At 44.7% G+C, this 8537-nt stretch overlaps 1 long non-coding RNA gene across 2 annotated transcripts in view; it reads right to left on the bottom strand.

Moving 5' to 3' along the window:
• Positions 1-3953: 3953 nt before the first annotated feature.
• Positions 3954-8537, bottom strand: part of LOC146176629 (uncharacterized) — a 52624-nt gene continuing 48040 nt past the window's right edge. Inside the window, exons 5-6 of one of the 2 annotated variants that reach the window (XR_014701536.1) lie at positions 7786-7851; positions 3954-7366 (exon numbers count right to left, since the gene is read on the bottom strand). This is a non-coding gene — a long non-coding RNA (uncharacterized LOC146176629). Of the gene's footprint in view, positions 7852-8537 lie in introns of both variants that reach the window. The other variant, XR_014701535.1, reaches the window with a different exon arrangement.

The following is an 8537-nucleotide window of genomic DNA, read 5'->3' as shown; positions in this document are numbered from 1 at the left end:
AATGTGCACGCGCTTTGTGATGAAAGCAACCGTCGATTTGGGGTCACTGCTGCTAGAACTACAATCGATCGCCATATGCAGCCGCTAAACATTGTGAATGCGCGCTCCGTAATCGACGAAACTCTAGACCCGAACCCCGCTTACTCCCGCTAGGCCTACTCATCATGGAACGTCCGGCAGTTTGGCGCCGACCATTTCTGGCCAAAGTCATTGCTGATGAGAAGGGGAAACATGCAAAGTGTAGCTGGTTGTTTTCCTTTTTCTAACACCTATTAAGCTAAAGACAAGCGCAGCTGTTCGACTCATCAGGTGTCAAGTTCTTGCTCGGCCTCCGATCCAATCTAAACAGGTCGGGCGATCCGTTGATCAGTTCCGTTGACTTTGCAAAACCGCAAAACTCGCACTGCGTTGATAGGCGACCGTTGGTCGTGCTGGCATCATCGCCGGTGTAATGCGACAGATCAGTGCATCGATAAGCTAATGAACATAACTGCGCAGCCCACTGACTGTAACTGTGCGCCTTATGCCAAAAAGACATGCGTTATTCTAAATCGCTTTCGTGCGAAAGCATTTTCATCAAGCACTTCTGCATGAGGGTCGACCACTGTGTCTATTGTTCACAAAAGAAAAAGAGACGTGTTCTTTGATATTGCAGTCTGCATTGCAGACAACGATCCGCTGCATATTCTCTTCCGATGTCATATGAGCATTTCAAAATGGCAGTCACTCTCGGTGGGAGGAGCTTCTCGATTCCAATTTCTATCGCGTTTTTTGCAATATGCGCCGTGCGCAAGGCACTAAAACTGCGAGCAGAATCAGTCCTGTATATCATTCGCAGAAGTATAAAAAGGCAAATGCCGAATGAACCTGTCATCGTCGATTTCATGCCAGAGGCCTACTGGCTTGGCACCGCACTGGTCATCAGTGCTCTGCAGCCACATTCAAGAAAAATGGCAAAGAAAAGCCTTTCTTCGACCAGGAGGACCACCAAGGGCTACTTTGATAAAAGAGAACCATTTGTGGGAAGATGCCTCAGTATATTCGAAGGAGCAGGAACACTCTGAAAGCCAATGTGATGCCTGTCCTGTGGAGATTCTGCATGAAGGATGAGTGGTCATTCCGAATGTGTCATACTGCTATGCAGCCATCACCACTGACCACCAGTTCGACACCAAGTGCAGTGTCAGCACCGTCGGTACTGCCCCCTGGCAACTGGTAGTGCCAGACAAGACAACGAGGTCATAGAGGAATGAGTCAATGCATCAGGGCAACCTTTTCCAGCGTCAGCAGCTCCTTCAAGCTCACATCGGAACCTTCAAACTGGAGTGCTGGAGGGTTAGATAAGGACAATCACTTGTGAAAGCTACAGAAAATGTATAGAGGATGATGACATAGGCAGCACAAAATTTGATGAAGTTGAAGATGTGCTCTCCTCAATGCTGGACGAAGAAGACCAGCTGGGGCCTAGTTTTTCCAACATCAATTCAACAACGGTACCAGATTCTACCTCAATGAAAGCAGCGCAGATGTCACAGTGATGGCTTTTGTCATTGTGGCACCTTGTGGCGACCTTCTGCAACTCAATGATGGTGCTTTGTCTATGGGAGAATATTGCAATGAAAGCCAAGCAGACCTTTTTTGTCAGTTATGGGCCTTAAGAGTGAAGTATGTCAAGCATTTCTTTTATTGCAATGTCTGAAATGAAGTCAGAGGTATTTTTTTATTACTCTGTACTTGAGATAGTAGCTTAAGATCATATTAGTGAGAATAAAAAGTGCCTTTTCAAACAAGCTGACAATATGAAAACCTTCAGAAATATTATAAATGGAAACACATTTGCAAGCAGCTGTGCCAGGGTGGCAAATTGAACTGCATGGACAGCACTGACTTTTAATACCGACAAAATTTCAGTACTCAAGATGCGCAACCAAGAATTTCAATGAAACACTGTTTGGTCAGGGGACTTTTGTTCAAGGAGTACATCGATATGTCACTGTTTACAGGGAAGTTGGTTAAGGAAGTGAATCAAATGAGTCAGATCGCCTGGGAAATAAGCATAAAAAAAAGATAAGCCCAGCTGTGTATGCTTTACATCTGCAGCTCAACCTGCTAAAGAATGTTCTCACTCAATATTACTTTTTGCTCGTGTTTCTCTCTTTACTTATATGTATTAAGCTCTATGTTCATGTTCTCGTATATATTCTGCGTGCACAGAAATTGTACCAGATTAACCCTTTGCGCTTCAGTGGGACATATACATCCGTTTTCCTTCTGCGGAAAACAATTTCTCTGCGAACACCCTTCACAACCAGCTCAACGGTTAAGTGCTGCCACCTAACCTAAGTCTTTCTGCGCTTGAGAAAAATTGTTTTCCTGTGCTTTCGACAGGTGGCAAGCAGTGCCATAATTCATTTGAAATCTGTTCTGTTCTTTAAATAGGCTTATGGATTTTGCTCGCTTTCGTTTTTAAAAAGCTGCCATTAAAAATGCCAGGTAAGTTACTATTTGTGTCGTTTTCAGAGACTTCCTTCCAGCTCCCAATCATCATATGTTTTGACAAATTTGCGCTAGAAGCGCTACAACAGCAGCAGGACCAACGGAGATCGACTTTTCGTTCGTTTAAGGAACAGGAGACTGGGTATCCGTGAAGACTGTCAGGCAAGAGAGGGTGTCATGAGGTCTCCTCAATTTGGCTGCATTTTCGGCGCTGGTTAAAAGGTGCTGCACTATGGCGCTCGATTTGACAAGTGCAGCTCGCACCACCTGCACTGCCATCCTCGATTTGACATCGTGCAGGCCTTTTGGGGCACGAGTTCTTTGCACGCCCGAGTTGTCAGTTCACATCATGCACGAGATGTGCAGCAGACGACAACAGACAAGATGCGTGTCCACGTGAATGGCGTGGAGCGGGAAGTAGTCCCTGTTTTCGATGACTGCGGCTTTCACGCAATACAGGGTTTACAAAAGTACGTCTGGCAACCATGAGCGGCACGCTGATCCCGCTCTGGCCGCCATATTTTGCTCGCTTCATCCGTTCGCTTCGTGTCCGTTCGTCAGCGCTCGCCGTTATGTTCGCGCTTTTCACGTTTTAACCTAGTGTGCTGTGCTTGGACCTCTCTTCGGTCCCTGGCGGTTTCTGTTAGCGACGCCTAGAAGCGTATTTTGACAGCCGAGACGTGGCGGGGCCCACGGCCGCCCTGCCGAGCGCAGTTACACATTGCTCTACGAGTCGTGTATGAGCCCCTCGACAATCCGCAGCGTCATCCCTATCCAGGTACAGTATCCAGAGTTCTGTAATGTGGATTTTTTTTTATCTGTGCGCCTTTGCTGTTTACTTAAACGCCTATGAGAGATCATCGCGAGTATGTTTGCTTGGTTTGCGCAATCACCGTCGCTCATCCCACTGGAAGATACTTGGTTGGTGAAATGAGCGAGGATGCATTTTATTTTATGATAAAAGGATCGTGCGTAATTTGACGTAAGTTGGACTGGCGCTTAGCACTTTCCTTCCCATGCCGTCGACGCAGTAGTTTGCATTAGTAGCCGTGTTTATATGGATGCGACTATAGCGCATCGCATTTCCTAGCGAATCTCAATAATGCGATGCGCCATCGTTTATATGTACCGCGTCAAGTCGGTGGCGCCACCCAGCGTCGGATTTTAGAAGGAGAGCGGAAGTGGTCGCCCACCGGATGTATTCGGATGCACTCGGTTTCCGGTTGTGCTCCTGTCTTCCCGCCCAACGGCTCAACAGGTCGGTGCGTCTTTCTCCAAGGCGGATGTTCTCTCCTGCGATACTTGCGACATGCATCCCACTGCAGCATTTCGTTTGTCCGTTGTTATCCTTCTGGCGGCGTGGACAAATGCTCATGTGCTACTGTACATTATGGCCCACGTACAACATCAACAGCGGCGCCGTCGGATACAGTCAGCTTGTAGCGAAGCGCTTTTGCGCGGTACCGGACTTTCTGCAATGTGGGCCGCCAACGAATGGATTCTTAAACAAGGTAAGAATATAGTACAGGTGTGAAAAAGCGTGCCCTGAGCGCTCGAATAACGCTTGGCGGTGCCAAGAAAGCTGAACAGCTAAAGCAGTACATGCTTTCAGCTGGACCGGCCTCTCGCTTTTCCAGCTCTGCGGACAAGCGTGCTGAGGACCAAGTTTCCGCCTATTCAAGGACGGAAGCGTGCTGCACCGCACTAAAATGATACGTTGAATGCTTGTGTTTTTCGGGTCTTGCTGCCTCCGTACTTAACGGGAGGTATTTGCGATGGAACTGTACGGCCGTGCAACTGCCGGCGATTGATACAAGCACAGTATATAATGCGGCGCGATGCGGTGTGTTCAGGTTTCTTTATGCTGAATTGACAATATCGGAGCTCAAACTGTGAATTTTAAATTTATAATTTAGGTAGTTTAATGCCTTGAAGCCACTAACACACTGAGGAACGCCGTTTTGGAAGGCTTCGGAGAGAGACATACCACCTGGGGCATCGTACTGACATTTAGTACACAGGCCTTTGCACTTCGCCTCTATCGAAATGAGGCCGCCGCGCCGGTGTTTGAACCTATGTCCTCGGAATTGGCAGTCATAACTGCTGAGCCGCTATGGTGGGCCAAATTTAAATGTGTGCTGTGTTCACTGCTGACTCAAAATGAAATATATACTCTATACTTGAAGAAGACAGTGCTTTGTAGAGCGTTAGAATTTGCTTTTCTTGGATGGCCTCGCTATCAGTGGCCCAGTTGTTTATAGTGAAATAAATTTGCATCGGTAGGACGACTAGCATTTGAGCTTAAGAAAGTTAGTCTTGTATGAGTCTTTGGAATACTGCTGGCCGCTGCATTTCATATAAAAGAAGTATTTATTAGAACTCTTGATATAACAGTAATCAAAATAGAATACAGATATAACATAAAATTTAGAATGCAGTGCACGCATAAAAATTGCTAATAATGTCAATGAAACCTGAGCAGTTTTTTCTGATATTACAGTACTGTTCCTTTACGCAGTGTTCATTATTTATGTACAGTGAATTACTCTATGAATTCTTTTTTTCAGATGCATCAGGAAATGAACGGAAAAGACTAACACTCTGGATGAAAACGCGGTCTGATGACTGGTGGAGCAGAATTGTGAAAATTGAGTTTACAGACGACGACTGGAAAGAAAATTTCAGGATGACGCATGCATCGTTCCTCGAGCTTGTAGCACTTGTGGCCCCTTATATGTCACCAGAAGTGGACTGTGTGAGAGCACCGGTACCGATAGAAAAGAGAGTGGCCATTGCACTTTATAAACTTGCAAGTTGCTGTGAATACAGAGTAGTGGCTAATCAATTCGGTGTTCACAAGAGCACGGTAAAAAAGTATGTGTATGCTCTGTGCCACACTCTGAAGAAACATTACATGGATAAGTTTATAGTGTTACCCTCTGAAGAAGAAGCAGCATCAATAGCTCAAAATTTTGAAAGTGTCACCTGCCGCAGATATTTGGAGCCATTGACTGTACCCACATACCTGTTGTAGCACCCAAAAACGGGTATCGGGATTTCGTGAACAGAAAAATGTGGACGTCCTATAATATGCAAGGTATAGTGGATAATCTAGGCAGGTGAGATTCATTTTAGATTCATTTTCTCATTCGTTCGGAAGTGCTGTTATAGGTTTTTAATGTATTTCTTTCGCTTATTGCTGACACCGACTTCCGATACGCTTATTTTGCTTAATGGCATTAATGCCTTTGCTATGTTAAGCTGCATTGAATTTTTAAATTGATCTTGTTAAAACATGCGAACTCATAACGAAAGCCTTATGATTATGAACGTGTTTACAGTGAAAAACGTGGTGAACTTTTACTTTGCAGATTCAGGAGCATCACCTGCAACGTGCCTGGAAGTGCTCATGACGCTACAGTGCTAAGGATATCGAATGTGTACAAGAGAAGTGATGACCTGCTGCCAAAAGGGGAGAAGATTGTCCATGGACGTGCAATCCCTTTTATGCTTTTGGGTGATCCCGCTTATCCGGCACTTCCATGGATACTGAAAGGCTATACCTCTACAAATGGAAGACTCACAAAAGAACAAGAGTCTTTTAACGTCTACCATAGCTCTGGCCGCAACGTAGTGGAGCATGCTTTTGGGAGGCTCAAGGGACGATGGCGCGTGACCCTTAAGCGCGCTGACATAAACTACAAGTTCATGCCTACCGTCGTTACAGCAGTATGCATCCTACACAATTTTTGTGAAGAAAGGGCTGAGACGGTACCAGATGTTTGGTTATCGGATGTCAGAGACTGCGAACGCCACTTATTTCCCCAGCCACCAACACGTCCTCGGCATACCAATTGTGCTAGTGGAGTACGAGACTTTCTTTGTGATTTGTTGGCTCAGAACTTCCCTCTACGTTCGTCTTCATGGTGAGCAAAACTGATCGTTTTGCAGCATAACACCAGTGTGACTTCCAACCAGGGCTGGGCACAATACTTAAAGAACATATCTTGCAGTGAGCCTGTCTTCTCGTCCCTTCTGTAAATGAGTGTACAGAAGCGCATTGCACGTGTATATCTGGTAAACAACGAACGGATGAAGAAAGAAGACTGAACACACCAATGGCACTGGCATCGCCTCTTCGTTGCTCTACACTAGTATATCTTTTTTTCTTTCTTTATGGTACAATTGCCACTGGTCCAAGGTTTAACTCAGAGCAGCCTGAGAATCTGGGCACATTCTTATTTTGAGTATCGTCAAAATCCACAATACGCAAAAAAAAAGTAACGGAGCTCAGGTGACACACAGAACAAGAAATTTATTGTTCTGTTAAACATGACTAATTGGTGTAATGACTATGTGGCAGCGTTTTCAAAGTGGCATTGAGGCTGTAATGCACAATTCGGATACTGTATGCATATAAATAAAAACCATATGCCTACATGGACTCCCTAGGGCCATGACTTTGCTCCTCGGGGGGGGGTTGTGAGAGATGTCGATGCCTGGGCATGGGGTATGGGCCCAAATGCTTGTGCAGGTTGTGTAAAAAGTTGTGCTGGCTGGCCAAATAGCTGTGGAGGTGGTGGTTGGTGAAAAATCGGCTGGGCCAAAGAATGTATAGGCTGTGCCATTATTTGGGCTATTAATGCCTGTGTGCCTGAAAAAAAAGACGTTGTGATTTGGGTCATGGTTTCCTGAAATTTTTTGTTTTCTTCTTCGAGGAGCTGTCGCTGCTGATCAAAAATCAGCCTCGTTTGTTCTTTGATAAGCTCGCTGTTCTGTTCGTGCTGCTGCTTTAACAGCTCAGCAAGCTCCGAATTCCGGCTGCACCTTGGCCGCTTTGGTAGTGGTGCAGAGCTGCTGGCAACATTTGCTGCGGGTAATTGAAAAAAAAGGCAGACAGTAAAGTTAACCATTAGGTCAACTCTAGTTCAGAGAACAGAATTATTTCAACTCGCAAAGTTGCTTTAAAGCAAGTCCTGTAGACTAAACCTGTTGAGAGCCTCCTGTGCATCACTCTTTTTGCTTTTATACAATCTGGAGGCACATTTAATAGGCAATTAAATTGCTATGGTATGTTATCTGCTTTTGTTGTGTAATTAACAAAAATAAGCAATGTTACTTGATATTGCAGTAATTCTTGGCTGCCTTAAGTGCTTTAACATGCAATCTGAATGCAGTGTGCATAAAAACTTGTGGTATAGCTAATCAAACATATTTACTTCGAGCATGTATTGCTTAAAGCACAAGGAACGCAAAAGTTTTAAATAAGAACCTCAAATTCTTACTTACAGCGCGACGTGCTTCCAGACAACTGCGAACTGCTCTGAGTTGAAGTTTCATCTCCATCGCTTGTGTCTGTAATTTAACAAAGGCACCTCACAATTAACAAATTGATGTGTCCATATTGCTTGAAGATGTTTTTTTACATTGTCAATAATTGTACCAAGATACAATTCCACACTTATATGTTGCAAAACAGAACACGACAAATTGTGCACAAACATGACAAAACAACTGTATTGCCCCAATGCAGAAGCAATGGATACAAGACGCCTTAGTTCCAAGAATGACAGCCGATTGGAATACGTAACCTTGCGGGGTGGTTACTTTATCGTCACTCGAATCATTTATATCCGCAATTGGCCCCAGCCAGTCAATTTAGTGTATTTGGTGGTTAGATTCTTCGAGTGTTGTGTTTGATGTTTCCTGTTTTTGGATCAAAATACAACGCGTATATCGTGTTTATGTAGTGACTTCTTTCTGCAAGCTTTCTTTTTCTTTCTTTTCCGATGATGTTGTTGCTGTCTGTGACGGATTAAGCACTATGGAATTATGTACGTACCCCTGCCTTGGCCACCAAAAGGCGGCTGGCAGTATTGAAAAAAATAATAAAAAATGCTTTGCCGTCTCAATAAATTGAAGAAAATGCTGTCTGATACAATGTGCTGCTGAATATATCAAACACAATTTCATTGGCATTGCTAAATACATTTAAGAAACTCAGATCGGACGTGTTCGCGGCGCGGCTTTGGCGCCGTTCC

Source organism: Amblyomma maculatum, chromosome 10 (genome assembly GCF_055883805.1).
Source record: "Amblyomma maculatum isolate TAMU_Amacu chromosome 10, ASM5588380v1, whole genome shotgun sequence".
Classification (NCBI taxonomy): domain Eukaryota; kingdom Metazoa; phylum Arthropoda; class Arachnida; order Ixodida; family Ixodidae; genus Amblyomma; species Amblyomma maculatum.
Note: the sequence above shows the minus strand (reverse complement) of the source record. Positions and strands in the feature narration are given on the sequence as shown.